This window comes from Lathyrus oleraceus, chromosome 7 (genome assembly GCF_024323335.1).
Source record: "Lathyrus oleraceus cultivar Zhongwan6 chromosome 7, CAAS_Psat_ZW6_1.0, whole genome shotgun sequence".
NCBI lineage: Eukaryota > Viridiplantae > Streptophyta > Magnoliopsida > Fabales > Fabaceae > Lathyrus > Lathyrus oleraceus.
This window is the reverse complement of record NC_066585.1, coordinates 131,964,799-131,981,599: the sequence shown is the minus strand read 5'-3', so window position 1 is coordinate 131,981,599 and position 16,801 is coordinate 131,964,799.

The following is a 16,801-nucleotide window of genomic DNA, read 5'->3' as shown; positions in this document are numbered from 1 at the left end:
CTTGCTGACATATTCACAAAGGCACTGGATGCTACTCAGTTTGAAAACTTAAGAGGAAAACTGGGAATATGCCTCTCTGAGGATTTATAGCAATCAATGATGTTTGGGATGTATTGTTTAATATCTCAACCTATTAAACAATTGAAAGTGTGCTATGACTGGACAACAGATCACAGCTATGTTACTTGCTGCAAGTGTGGTAACAAGATGTTAAGGGGATATCCTAACATGAGACAGCCTATGTGCCTGCTGGACTTCAAGAAAGGGCTCATGCAGGAGTGGATCAAGATGTCAGACTCAAAGTCATGGCATCTGATATGGGGGTACCTGCTGTAAAGCAAGAGTGTGTGACTACTTGATCAAAGCTGTGAAGCAAGATCAAGTGGGTGGTGTCTTGATCAAAGCTGTAAAGCAAGATCAAGAGGGGGTATTCTTGGTTGAAACTATGAAGTAAAATCAAGATTGTGGTTCTGTCATTTGTGTGTAATTCTGTTTATTTTGGTCTGTAATTTAAAGTGTTGCTTTGGCAACATTTTTGACAAAAAGGGGGAGTAACACCTGTGATGCCCCAGGACAACAGATTTTTTTTGCTAAATAGATATTGAAGATCCTCTAATCCAGAGGTTGTGCTGCAGATGATGTTCCACTTCTATGAGTGTGAGTATGTTTATGTGTGTTTATGTATGTTGCTATTAGAAGTTTTTATTTAACTTCTATGTGTGATGAGTGTATGTGTGCTGTTGTTAGAAGTTTTTATTTAACTTCTGTATGTGTGCTGATATGTGAAGTTTTTATTTAACTTCTATCTGTGGTGAGTGTGCTGCTGCTCTAAGTGTATTAGCTAGGTTAATTTCCCTGCTAGATGTGTGTTTTCCGCTGCTGTGAACTCTGTTGTGATGCCAAGTTGTTTTAGCCAAAAAAATTCCAAAGGGGGAGTTTGTAGATGTTTGATTGGCTGCATTTTATGTTAAAACATTAACTGGACTCTAATGTCTTGGTTGATGTCATGACATGCGCTGGAGATGTTTGATTGGCTGCATTGTGTGTTAGAACATCTAACTGTACTCTGATGTCTTGACTGATGTCATGACATACTTGAGTAGTATGCTGCAGGTTTAGCTAATACAGGATTTATAGAATGTCAAACTAGATGTTATGACATTCATTCCTGACAGCAGATACTAAGATATAGAACAGTTGGTTGTCTGTTATAACTCAGTATTTAATTTCAGTCTGTTTGTCAAGGGAATAACAGACCTGGCATAAGGCCTACTGTCTGAATGTCAAACTGGATGCTCTGACATTCATCATTGACAACATATACTGAAAAATAGGCAGGTTGGTTGTCTGCTACAGTTAAGTGTGTATCTCAGTCTGTTCTTCAGGAGGATAACAGACCATGGCATAAGGCTCTATGTGTAAATGTCAAATTGGATGTTTTGACATTTATTAATGTAAGCTGATACTGAAGTATGGACTGAGTGGTCCTTTACAGTACAACATTTTGTACAGTCTGTTTTCAGGAAAATAACAGACTTAGCATATGGTCTATGCTTTGGACGTCAAACTGAATGTTGTGACATTCATTCCTGACAGCATATGCTAAATTGTAGGTTCGTTAGTTTTTCTATTTCAGCATTTTTCTCAGGCTATTCTTCAGGAATCCAACAGTTGAGCTAAAAACCAGGAAACTAACAACTAAGCTACAATTAATGAACCTAACAAATAGCATATTTGTTAGTATCCTAATATGTGGAAATTAGGTTAACTTGCTTAACCTTAATTTCAGGAAATACAAGTACAAGGCCCAAGTGCTGCAATATAAAAGGATGGCAATCCTTCATTCAGAACTCGGGGATTTTAGGCGTGAAGATTTTATTGTTCCATATACTTCACTGCTGTATTTTTGTGTGTGTCTTGTATTAGGTGTATCTTGTGAGCCAAGCAATTATCTCCTAGATGATTGCATTGGACTAGGGTGTTCATTGAGTTGTAAGTGTTGTGTCACTCTAAGCTTTTAAGCGTGAGTGCTGTGTATCTTGATTAAAGCTGTTAAGCACAATCAAGAGTTGTTTGAAGTGTGACTTCACCATTTACTTTAATCTAATTAAAGGTTGTAATCACTGAGGTGATTGAGGGGGAGTGAGTAGGAACTCTGATCTTAGTGTAAGATTGAAATTGCATTGGGTAGGTATTAAGTGATAGGATTAAACAGTTGGTTTAAGGTCTGAATTAATACTACTAATAATGGATTTCCTCCCTGGCTTGGTAGCCCCCAGACGTAGGTGTGTGTGACACCGAACTGGGTAAACAATTCCTTGTGTTATTTACTGCACTTACTTTTTAAGTTCTGCATAATTCTTGTCTGCGCAGAATTGGATGTCATAACATCCCGTGTGACATCGAAAGTCTGTTAACTAGAATTTCAGAATGAATATCAGTCATTCTAGCTGGGGGCAGGATCATCGCACAGATAAAATTCGCTGCAGTAGAAGCAACTCTACTAGGTAAATTATTAAAGGGGAGGATGGATCTCTGTGGGAAACAACCACCAATCAGTAGTTTCCAAGATCACCAAATATTGTACTACCAAATAGATCACATCTGCCGAGGAGGAAGGATCACTACTCTGCTGAAGGAAAGAGGGATGAATATCTTCTCTGCTCGGAAGAAAAACCATAAAAGGCTCATGCCAGGAATATGAACAAATGTCTCACCCTGTTGGGAATCATACCATCTTTGGGAGAGCACTGAGGACATCCCAAGTATCCTTTCATCATCGTGAATGTTCACTTTGTTAAAACAAGTTATGAAAATTTTATTTATTTAACAATGATATTTCTCAATTAAAACATGCAAAACATTTGTTGAATAAAAAAACAAATAAGAGTGCAAATAATTGGGTAAAGGCTCAAATTTATTTGATGGAATGGTAGTCTGCAAATGGCAAGACTTCATAGATCTTTACAAAATTGAAATTGGTGATATATATTGGAAAAGGGCTACATTGAACATAATGATCATTTCTCCACCAACTCTGAATCCGATGTATTTGAAGCTTTAGTTGACGACGACTGATCGAGAATCTTTGACATATGACAGTTTGTAAAACAAAGTCTTGTCAGGATGCAATTACTTGCCAAATCCCTAATTTTTGCCTAGATTTCCCCAAGGTGAGGTACTCAATCTAGCGGGATACATATTCATTTTTTATGTCTCTAACTTTTGCCTGGATCGCCCTTTCGGGTTTTCAATCCACCGAGACACTCATTTTTGCCTAAGTTGCCCTTTCGGGTTTTCAACTTAGCGAGCTATTCTGTTTTTATTTTTAGGCGAAGTATTTCTTGACTGCACCTGAATTCACAGGACGAGTGAAATCCTCCCCATCCATAGTTGTATATATCAAAGCACCGCCTGAAAAGGGTCTCTTAACAACATATGGACCTTCATAGTTTGGAGTCCACTTGCCCCTGGAATCGGGCGCAAAAGACAAACCTTTCTTGAGCACAAGGTCACCTTCTCGGAACACATGAGGTTTGACCATCTTATCAAAGGCTTTCTTCATCCTTTGCTGATATAACTGACCATGGCACATGACAGTCAATCTCTTCTCTTCTATCAAATCCAGCTGGTCATAACAACTTTGAATCCATTCAGCATCGGTCAACTTAGCTTCCATCAAGACTCTCATTGATGGGATCTCACCCTCTACTGGGAGCACAACCTCCATGCCGTAAACAAGAGAGAAAGGGGTTGCCCCTGTTGAAGTGCGGACAGACGTACGATACCCATGCAAGGCAAATGGCAGCATCTCATGCTAATCCTTTTACGTAACAACCATCTTCTGGATAATCTTCTTGATATTTTTATTAGCAGCTTCAACAGCCCCATTCATCTTGGGTCTATAAGGAGAAGAATTATGATGTGCTATCTTGAACTCGCTACACAACTCTTTCATCATTTTGTTGTTCAAGTTAGATCCATTATCAGTAGTGATCTTGTCCGGCACACCATATCGGCATATGAGTTGATTCTTGATAAACTTCACGACCACCTGCCTGGTTACGTTTGCATATGACACCGCTTCAACCCACTTGGTGAAGTAATCAATTGCTATGAGAATAAATCTGTGACCATTGGACGCTTTCGGCTCTATCATGCCAATCATGTCAATTCCCCACATGGAGAAGGGTCATGGTGATGAAATCACATTCAGAAGTGTCGGAGGGATATGAATCTTATCCGCATAAATCTGACACTTATGGCATTTCTTCACATATTTGCAGCAGTCAGACTCCATTGCCAGCCAATAGTAGCCTGCTCTCAACATCTTTCTAGCCATGGCATGTCCATTGGAATGAGTACCAAATGAACCCTCATGGACCTCAGTCATTAACAGGTCTGCTTCGTGTCTATCCACGCATCTGAGCAGAACGATGTCAAGATTTCTCTTATAAAGCACATCGCCGTTGAGGTAGAAACTGCCAGATAATCTCCTCAAAGTCTTTCTATCTTTCACAGATGCCCCAGGTGGGTAAATCTGGCTCTGAAGAAAACACTTGATGTCATAATACCACGGCTTATCATCTTGTACCTCCTCTACTGCAAATACATGAGCTGGTCTGTCCAAGCGCATCACAGTGATATTGGGAACTTCATTCCAAAGTCTTACCACAATCATTGAAGCAAGTGTAGCAAGAGTATCTGCCATTCGATTCTCATCTCAAGGAATATGATGGAAGTCAACCTCAGTAAAGAATGTTGAAATCCTCCTCGCATAATCTCTATATGGGATGAGGCCAGGCTGATTCGTCTCCCATTCACCCTTAATCTGATTAACAACAAGGGCCGAATCACCATAAACATCGAGATGCTTGATCCTAAGATCAATACATTCTTCCAATCCCATAATACAGGCCTCATACTCAGCCATATTATTTGTGCAAAGAATCCCAAAGCTCACAAAACCAAAACATCCAACAACCCTATCTCTACCAAACACCCCAACAACCTTTCCAACCTTTCCTCGACGCATCGTTCACATTCATGTCTCCCTTCAACCGTCCCGGTCGCCCATCAATGAGTCAACCACATCCCAACTTCTCTGGCATGGGTCATGAGCTCACCTACGGCGGTACACCATCGATGCATACTGAAGCCTATGCCGACTTGTCTGACTACCTCAGCAGACCTTCTCCTGTAGTTGGTAGTGACGCTCCTGGCCCCTCAGATGCTCAAACACCGGTACCGAATCATCAACGTGGGTTAGGGCCACGGGTTAGGGTAGCTAGAGGATGTGGGACCGGAGGTCGGTTAGGTGATCCCGGTCATCACCATTAGGTTTCTTTGTGTAAACAGAAAATTTTATTAATATCAATTGGTCCTATATCAAATTTATCTACCACGTATACCATTTACCAAAAAAATTGTATTTTAGGAGGAGTCTCCAATTGAATTGGCGCCTCCTCTTAAACCCTACACAGGGGCGCCTATTGGATTGGCTAGGGCACCTGCTCTAGCCAATCCAATTGGCGCCTCCATTCAATTTTTAAGAGGAGTCTCCAATTCAATTGGCGACTCCTCCTAAAAGTGGGGTAGTTTGGGATTTTTTTTGAAACCAGGGGTATTTTGAGAATTTTCTTGAAAAAAGGGTTATTTTCGTAAAAAATTCTCACTTATATATATATATATTTATATATATATATATATATATATATATATATATATATATATATATATATATATATGATAGACAAATAATGATCAGAAGAGTACAGAGGAAAGAGAATACTGAATGGAAACTGCACAAAATTTTAAGAAGAGAGAGAGTCAAGAGATAAAGTGTGGGTGTATCTTTAATGACTAATTTAATCATATTCATTTTAATTTAACCGACGGTCCCAAGTTGAAATATTATGTCATTATTCCAATATAGGGATGAATTTAAAAATTCTCCAAGTGGGAGATTGTTGGAATATTATGTCATTATTCCAATATAGAGATGAATTTAAAAATTCTCAAGTCCCATGTTGCTTAGATAACATTCATTGGTTAGCTTACTTCATTGTATAAGAAAAGCACATGCTTCATTCCAAATATGTCAAATACTTATTTTGAATTTTTCCTTCCTCGCTCTCATAAATTTGCGTTTTTTGAATTGTCGAAACGTCAACTTCTCCCTCTTTCTTTCTACTCGTTAAAATTTTTCGAGTACTTTCCTGAATTCTCTTTAGAGAATTATTTTTAATTTCTCCTCATTTAAGTTGAAAAATATAAAGTATTATTTTTTAGATTCTCTTTTGAGAATTAATTGAATTTAGCCTTAATTGATAAATTATTTTGAGTGGTCAAATGACCCTTATTGAATTCTCTTTGAGAATTATTTGAATTTCTCATTGTTTGAAAAATTATTAATACTGATATATATACTAGATACTAGAATGATATTTATACCGTATTTTACTGGTTTATGAACCATCAAAAGGTGTATTTCTAGATTGATTATCAACTATGCAAGTAGTAATCGTACAATATAGAACTGAACTATTTTATCCAAGAGACAAAGTGGTTGAGTAAGTGTTTTGCATAACTTTGACTAGTGTCACGAAACGTCTTAAAGAGAGTGATGTAGTCTGCAATTTGACTCAATAATTTTTCAGTGGTAATATTTTTCAAAACCATAACTCAAATATATATATATATATATATATATATATATATATATATATATATATATATATATATATATATATATATATATATATATATATATATATATATATCAAGTATTTGCATTATGAAAGAACTCTTGCTTCTGATATTTCTCTCTCGTTGTCTCTATAGATTTATATTGCAAACAAATATGTAGTGTTGAATTTCATTTATCAAACTCCCCTCGCGATCCAACACTACTATAACAAAATTAGTCCATGTATGTTCCTTAAACCGCTCTCTATAAATATATAGTATTAATTGGAGCAAGATTGTCCAACTCAAGTTAATCCCAAAACAAAAGCATACATGAAACGACCAATACCATGTCCTTGGATATTCTCTAAATTTACCTTCATTCATATAGCTCCTTAGGAACTTTGGTAACGCAAATACAATTTGAGTTGGGCCATTCTAGTATATCTCTTGTACTCCATCGTACACTCCAAAAGGAAGAACGGAAAGATAAGAATCAAAAGGTTAAAATTCTAATAGGAATGTTGTGTTGAGAGTGAACAATCTGAATTCAAATCCAAGTTGGAAAAACATCATAGGGTCCCATTACCCAATGCTACATTATTTGCATGAGGCAAGACCATGACTATAAGTTAGGGGGAAACTGTGATGTGGTCCTATGTTACATGGAAAACTGGTAGGTGTGGACCAATTGAATTGACCAATCAACTGCTTATTGGCTTCACATAAAAAGTTCAATCTCTACTTTGATGATTGAGACTCCCATGTTTATGGCTTTCCTCTTGTTGAAAGTGAGACCGAATTAAAGATACGTCTTTAACTAGTCACGAACCGTATGTTCAGTTTCTTTTGTTCAATATTAAATACGCCACAGAATAAAATATTATATGCATGTAGGCTAGTTACAAAATATAATGAGAATGTGTGAAAGATATATCTCATACGAACAACACTAGAGTCAATAAAAGAAATTAGGGGTATTCATCTTTCTAATTAATATTTTAAAATTCGGACAGTCATTAAACTGGTGAGAGTATTAGATCACTAATTTATTGATTGAACTACTGAGTTATTGGTTGAATCGTATGACGAAACTGAATTAAATCGAGTAACGCGGTTGAATAAACAGTTTTTTATAATAAAACTATATAAATATTAAATTGATCGAACATGATGATTTAATCTTTAAAATATTTATAACCTCTACAAAATTTTAAATTTTCAAAATATTTTTTAAATTCAAATTCTAATGTTACACACAACAAAATACAAATTCAAATCAATTTTAAACAAGGTCAAATTAAAACATAAATTAAATAACAAAATAAGTAACGTCGTCTAATAAATTTAATTACAATAAAAGAATAAAAGAAAGTTGTTTTAATTAAGTTTTTGGACGAAATCTGCTTGTATAGTTTTTAGATATAAAAAATGACATCGTTTTGTTTGGAAAAAAAAACATTAAATCTGTCGATTTTTAAATCTCGTTGATCTATTGATTTTTATTGATTTTGACCTTAATGACTCGTTCTCATTAGTTCAATAACTTATTCAATTCAGTAATTATATCAGATCGATAATTTCCAATTTCTAATTCAATGAGTTTGACCGATGAATTGATTCTATATTTAAAATAGTACAAATAACCTAATATAAAGAATATGATAGTGAATGTTGTTTTGGTTTGTACAGCTTCTTTAAAAATCTAATCCAAAAGAAGAACTAGTATAGGAGTATGGAGATTGAAAATATCAAATAAATCCATAGAAATGGGGGCATGTAATAAAATGATAAGATTTTTTTATAGAATTATTAACCTTAAACCATTCATTATGGAACATTTGTCAAAACTACCTTACGTGGTTACGTGGGCATGAATTTAAAAAATCTTTTAACTTTTTGTTTGGTTTTTTCTTTTGAACTAAATTGATTTTAAGTAAATTAACTATGAAAAACTGATTTTGTCTTGAGTTAAAGATAAATAAAGTTATTTATGTTTTTTACATTCATTGAATAATAAATTATTATATAAATTAAAATTAAATTCAAATTTTGTAAATCTTAATTTTAATTACAATCAATTCTGATATAATTGATTTTGTTTTAGAATATTAAACATGTCAAACTCAATTATATATCTCCAGAATCAGTTTTGACTATCCCAAAACTAGAATAAGAAATCCTCCAAGTCCCATATTAGACCACATTTACTTTTACTTTTTTTTACTTCTTATGCAAACGGAAGAAGCAATGATTATAACTAATATTAAGATATGTCCGTCAGACTCGATTTAGACTTGATAATCTTATTCTATTTTTTAACATTAAAAAGTTTATTTTTTAAAATGAAATTTAATTTAATTTAATTTAATTTGTCTATTACATTTGATATGTCAATTGTCTGATGTCATTCCAAAATTTTCTCCCACATTTTTCTCATCCAACGGTACTTTTCATTAACAAACAAACAATATTTATGGTTGGATACAAAATCTTCACTATAAATAAGTATTTTCGGCAATTTCTCAAAATATACAAAAATATCTTAATTTTTTCTTATTCGTTCTTATCTCATCACTCTTAGATTATTGGAGCCTCGTCTTCTTCCCATTTCTACTCCTCAAAAAATTTGAGTAATTCTTGAAATCTCTCAAGAGAATTAGTTGTCTTTTAAAAATATATATAGTTGGTTTCTTGGGTCGGGTCCTGAAGCAGACAAGAGTCAACTTAGATTTAATGGAGCTCGTCCAAATTAAATGATCGCCCATAAGAGTATTGTCATACTAAAATAGATAATAGGCTAAATTAGCTATTTAATCCAAATTTGGTGCAGGACAATATCTGATTGAGGTATTACTGGGATACATTTATGGATGATGAATGGATAACATAATTAGGGATTTAAGACAATCAAGCCTATTTCTCAATTGCCATTAAGAGGTTCATATCAATTAGGGTCAATCACATTAAATGACCTCTAATGGGATTTTGTGTGGAAGGTTAGTCAGAACTATTATATAATGAAAATAGTGCATGAGGGACATTCGTTAGACTATTTCGATTGTGGCTTTATTGGTCTTCACCAGTAGAGTTACCATTTGTGTACTTTACGAGTACATTTGGCGCACACTATGGGGCACGGTAAAATTGACTAAGCCCACACATATCGCCTTCAACGGCGGTCTGATCTCATCACATTATGACAAAGGTCGTCCCTAGTAGCAACAACACCAATGGTGATTAAGCTGCCATAGCGTAAATGTTGATCGTTATGGAGGAATTTTGTCGTCGGAACGAAGCCTTGCAAGAAAGTGTCAAATATTTGCAACAGTAACAACACGTACAGTAGAACATGGTCGAGGATAACGAGCTCGTAGATTCGCAGCCACTCGCAGTTGAGATTTGGGATGCTTAGGTTCCTGGAAGTTTCAAACCATCACACCCATATGGTATCATTGGAGTAGACGAATCACTAAAGTATAAACGTTGTCCTAAACATTCAAATAGGAAGACCTTATATACGTGAGCCTTTTGCGGTTCTCAGTGTTGAGTTATATGAATCTGACAAGAAAGATGGTGCACCATTTTTTGACCAAGAAACACATAATGGTTTCCTCTTCAAGCATATCCAATGTTTGATAAGGCTGTTATGAATTTGTGCACTAATATTTGGCTAAAGTGGAGAGATCGTCAAGGTTTCCAACCCAAACCAGAAGATGTTTGTTAGACATTTCCATAGTAGCCTGAATGTCGGGCTCTTCAACGAATCCTTGGTCCATAAGCCGACAACGTCATGGAGGAGATTGTGGAAAGAGAAAAATCACTATTACAAAATAAACCTTTCGTAACACTAATATTACAATGGTCTTCTGTTAACCGTGGTAATAGTTCTTTTTTGGGAGCTTTTTTTGTATTTACTAAAGGACATTTCACAACGTTCATAGGTACCAATCGTAGTGAAATGATCTTGGAGTGAAATGGTTCGAATCCCAACACCAATATAATGGGCTTGACCTTGTATATCACCATAATTTTTATAATCAACAATAGTGTTGGTTACAATCATTTCATCACGGTTTGTATTATCAATTATGGTGAAAGGTGTTACTTCCTTATATATAAGAAATATTATATCTCGCTTTAGTACATTACAGTCGTCTCTCACAAAAAAAAAACTAACACCAATTTCACTCGTCTCTCTCAAAATATGACTGTAACATCTCTGTCACTCGTCTCTCTCATATGAAAACCCCAAACATATGCAGCCAACTCGAATCTTATAGGTTCATCTTCATTATAGATTATGTTTCAAAATTTGTTTATGTATTATTGTTTATGTTTCAATATCTTGTTTCATAATGTTTGAACTTTCTTCTTGTTTTGACTTGTAGGTAGGGATGTTTGTTTCAATAACAAGGATGAAGCTAAAGTGAGTGTTGTAAACTTGTGTGAAAGAACCAGAAAAGAACACAAGTTTGCAACTTTAACTTCAGCTTCATCCTTCTTTCGTTGTGGATGCCATTATTGGACATGTACGTTTTTGAAACATTATATGATCTGATATGTTTGTTGTATCGCGTATGTTGTTTAAGGTTTGTTGTTGATGAATGCTGTTGTTAATGTTTTTTTAAAAGATGAGTTTATTATATCTTATGTGGTTAGAGTGTTTTTCCAATTCCTTAACCAATATATAAATTTTCAGGTTGCATTAGAAAATTATAATATGATAGATAAAGTTATATTAGAAAACAAATACACATTCAATTCTTGACAAGAATTCTTCAGCCTGTTATCTGCATTTAGTTCTTTAACTATTAGAACTTTATTTAATATTTGTAGTTCTTCCACCGCCCCTTTCTCCGTCTCTAATTTTTTTACCAAGTAAATAATATTTTGTAAAATGAATTAGAGATGAATTAGAGGTGACGGAAGGGAAGGTGTAAGAACTAAGAGCATTTAACAAAGTTCAAACTGCTAAAGAGAAAAATATGGATAACTTAGTTGAAGACCTCTTATTAAGCATTGAACATGAACTTGTTCTTCTAATATAACTTAATTTTTCATGTTATAATTTTCTAGATCATATTGAAAGGTTATATGTTTAGGGAGAATTGACAAAATAAGCATTCTCCATAGTTTATAATAAACTCGGATGTATATATCACAACGATTGTTTATACTAATTGTTGTTAAATATTATGCATTAAAGAATATCACAGCGGTTGTTTAACGTAACCTTTTTGGTAGGTAGCACGTTACATGGCTTATAATCATAATCACACGACCATGGTGGAAAGCATCATACATACAATCACACCTTACCTCACAACAGTTGGTTCGATGTGGCGGTATCGCTTTTCCAACCGTTGTGATAGGTGTTTTCCGTAGTAGTGAATGTTATATCAAAGGATAAGAAACCAAGTATGCTAAAAGAGCTCGGGATGCAAAAGGGAGAGGTGATGGAAAGTGAAAATGCAGGGCCAGCAGAGGAATGAGAATTCAATACCAATTCAAGAAAAGGTTGCATTTAAGCCCGCTAGAAAACTCTAGGAGCATTGTAAAGGGAAATAAAAATATAATATGCAAAAGAAAACCAAAATTTCCCTTGAGTAGATCCTTAATAATGAGCACGATCATTGATAGAATAGTTATCTCTTGTGGGGATTAACCATTGATGCAAAATTGAGAATAGTCACGAGTGTTGAATGGACTAAAACACCCCTACTCAGTCCATACAAATAGAGTGGCTTCAATCTCAGTGCTAGTTGTTTTGAATGAAGACCTTTAGAGAGACAAGTTTAGATAGGGCTTCACAAACCTAATTTGATCAAGAAACAAATACTTCAGCATAAAGGTTCTATTTATAGAACCTTTTATGCGGGTTGTAAGTTAAACAAACCGACTAAGCACATTGTACCTTACAGTGTTCTCTATTTCACTTAAGTATATTGTATCTTATGGTGTTCCCTATTTTACTTATGTACAGTGTACCTTAAATGTTCCTTATTTCACTTAGGTACATCGTGCCTTATTCTATTCCTCATTGCATTTAAATACATTGTATCTTGCGGTGTACCACATTTCTCTAATTAACGTTAGTGCATTGCAAAATCGCACAAAAGTATAAGCTTAACTTATTTAATTTCTCCCATAAATTTGTATTTATGTGTCTTATAAATTATATAAAATTATACATTTAATATAATAAACCGTGGGTGGTGTCTAGCAACACATCGTGCTACCCAAACCATGAAAATGTCATGTGGTTCGATAAAATCTTTTGTGATAATGTTTGTGTATAATTAACCTTTTACCCTAATATCTATATTAAACATAAGACATAGAGTGTGCCACCCTCGCCCACTTCAATGTTGGATCCTTAGACATTTATCCTATTAAACAATATGGAAAAATTCCATCTAGGTAACTTATATCCCTCAGCATGATTTATGGAGTACCCACCAATAATATTGTTGTTCATTATGTTACGGATACCATTTGATCGTTAATAAAGTACTAGACTCCATATCTAGGCTCCACGATGATTTTAGGTCAAACTGTTGTATACACCACTATCACCCTAAGAATAACTTATGAACCTTGCATAATAGTGCATGTAGTATTCTCATGGTTGGTCAATCTAGTATAAATATTATTCCTAATATGTATACCCATGTGAAGACTTGATCATTCTTTTTCCATAATTAGTGAGGTGTGATCATCAGTCTATCCACATAATAATTTCAATGTTTTAATGTTATCTTTCATAATAAAGCTTGACTATAAATACTTTAAGAATAGTTTCCTTATGTTTAATGGGGTGTCACGATTAAGTCACACTTAATGCTTCATTAAACAGACTAGCTATTATAGGGACTTCATTACTTTGGGAAAACATACATATTAAAGAAATGTCTTATTATTATTATACATACTTCGATACAAGTACCAAGTTCTAATAAAAATATTGGCATCTAAAGATTACATTAACAATCTCCCACTAGAACTAGATCCAATCAGAAATACACATAATACCCATAGATAAAATATAACCACCACGCTTCTACTACGCAAGAGGCTCTATTAGTGGATCAACAACATTGTCAAGTGCTGGTACTCTTCATATCTTCACATATTCTCTATCTATTATCTCTCGGATGATGTAATAACGCCTAAGTATGTATTTGGATCATTGGTGAGATTTAGGCTCCTTAACTTGTATGATGGCATCATTGTAGAGTTCAATGGGATCCACAATACTAGGAACTATGCCAAGTTAACTAATGAACTACTTGATCCAAACAGCTTTCAATGTTGCATTTAAGGAAGCAATATACCCGACCTTGATTGTAAAATATGTAATTGTATATTTCTTGAATTTTTCTTACTCACAACGCCACTATTTAAGAAAAACAAATAATTGATTATATAATTGATTTGTTTTGGCGTATTCAATTACAAAGAAATCTAAAATTAGGAAGAAACTTAAAAAGTTAGAAAAACTCAAAGCAATATACAATTACTAATTCTGCAATTACTAACATAATTGATTTTGTAATCGATGTGTTTTGGTGTATTATATAAGGATGACTTAAAAGTTTCTACCATTGGTATACTCTATCCATAATGCTCTTTCTATTACAATTTCAGTGTAATCTAAAGTCATCTTTATCTGTCTAGAAGCTAACATTGGTGTATTCTATTACAACGAGCTCTTCATGGCCTTTATTCATTTGTCCTTCTCAAGTACTTATGGATATTCTTGACAACAACCCAATGATCATCATCGGGATCATAATGGTACATATTCATTGCACTTAAAGCATGCAAGACATCTGGTTGAGTAGATAACGTAGCATACATGATAGATCATATTTCATATGCATATTGTATATTATTTGTGGGATCCTTTCTTCCATAGTTGAAGGGAATTGTGTTTTTTATAGACACAAATCATGTTGCATAGGTAAGAATCCTTTCTTGGAATCATTCATATTAAAGTGTCTCATCACTTTTTATATGTATGTACTCTGACTTATGCCAAGCATTTTTTGTGATTTATCTCTATTGATATTGATTCCTAATATATAGGTTGTTTCACCTAGGTCTTTCATAGAAAAGCATATCCCTAGCCAAATTTTTATTTGCTTCAAGGTATGGACATTATTTTCAATGAGTAATATGTCATCTACATATAATATCAAAAGGATGATCATACTCCAATTAACCTTGTTGTAGATACAAGGCTCATCTTCATGTTTAATGAATCCATATTATCTTATAGTTTCATGAAAATGAAGGTTTGAGCTTCTAGAAGCTTGCTTCAATCCATAAATTGAACGTTATAAGTTGCATATCTTTTTTTGGCTTCTTCTGGAAAGTCAAGTCCTTAAGTTTATGTCATGTACACACCCGTAAGGATATTCCTATTAAGGAAACAAATCTTGGCATCCATCTATCATATTTCTAAATTATGATATGCAACGATAGAAAGTAAAATCCGAATAGGTTTGAACATTGCAATTGGTGAAAATGTTTCATCACAGTCAACACCGTGAATTTTCTTATATCTCTTAGCAACTAGTCGTGTCTTATAGGTATGTAACTTACCCTACATGTCAGTCTTCTTTTTGAAGACCCTTTTGCATCCTATAGGATTAACACCTACATGAGGCTCTAGCAGGGTCCAAACATGGTGTGTGTACATAGAATCCATTTCATATTTTATGGCCTTTATCCACTTCTTAGACTCAGGACCAGTGATGGCCTCTTGGTAGGTCACAAGATCATATTGATCCATGAGTAATAAATCACCTCGATTAGTTATGAGATATCCATAACTCTCAAGTTGGCGATGTATCATATTTGACCTATATTGGTCTTGTTCTACCTGACCAAGTTTTTCTTTCATAATTTCTTATGTTTCCTGCTTTATTTCCTCCATATGTGTTTCACTTCTTTTTGATTTGATAACAAGCGTTTTTACCATATTAATTGACTTGATTTTAATAAGTTTTGGTAAAATTTTATGTTCCTTTTATTTCAATAACATGGCTTTTTTACTTTGCATTGTAGCACTAATGATTGGCACCGAGTACGAAAATAAACAGAGAAAAAGTTGGGAAAATACAAAAATGTATGTTGTGACGGACACCGTGATACTCGTCATGCTCCAGAAGGAGCTAGTCGTCATGGTGCCTATAGTAAAGTAAGAAACGAGCCTTGGAAGACCATGACGGGTAGACCATCAGCTACGCTAACACTCGTAGGTCTTAGATCCAAAACTCCAACTTCACATGTCATGACGGGAAGGTTGTCATGCACTATGACTCCCGTCATGATGCCCAGACCCCGTTTTTCTACATTTTCACTTGCAGTTAACCCCATTTTCTCCATGTTTTGCCCATGATTTCACACAATATTTGAGACTTTTAAAGTGATAATTTCTCTATAAATAGGTTTGTAATCCTTTGTAATAGCATCCAAGCTTATTTGCACTATATTTACATTTAAATTCAGCATACACATTTTGTTGTAGTTGGATCAAAGTCTCCCTTCTCAGCATATTTAATATCAATTTTAGATTCCATTATTTCCAGGTTTTATTCTTCACTGTTTTTAATTATGAATTCTTTATATGCATGATGTGTATGTTTATTTATCATGTCAGAGTAGTCTATTTTAGGGTCTGAAACATGATGAGTATTTCACTTATGTGTTGTTTTATAATCTCCGCTTTGAAAAGAAAAATCATGCTACAAAAGTAGAAGCGTTGAGATACCATTTACATGCCGAAAGGTTGGAAACGGTATCTGACTTTGATATTCAAACCTTTAATTTAAAGATAAAGAAAGCATATGTAAATTAATTGAGAAATTATTTTCAACTTGTAAAAAAAATTAAATTAATATTTACACGGCAAAAACGTTATTTTACGGGTTTAAGATTCGGTGACGGGCCGACGAAAGTGGGCGTTACCACTATTTTAGTTTTTTTTGAAATAACAATATTCTCTTTATGACTAGGTGTTGCATTTTACATGAATAAAATTGGTAAATATGAATCATTGTTTCAGTCTATTATTATTACTATTATTATTATTGTTGAACTAAAT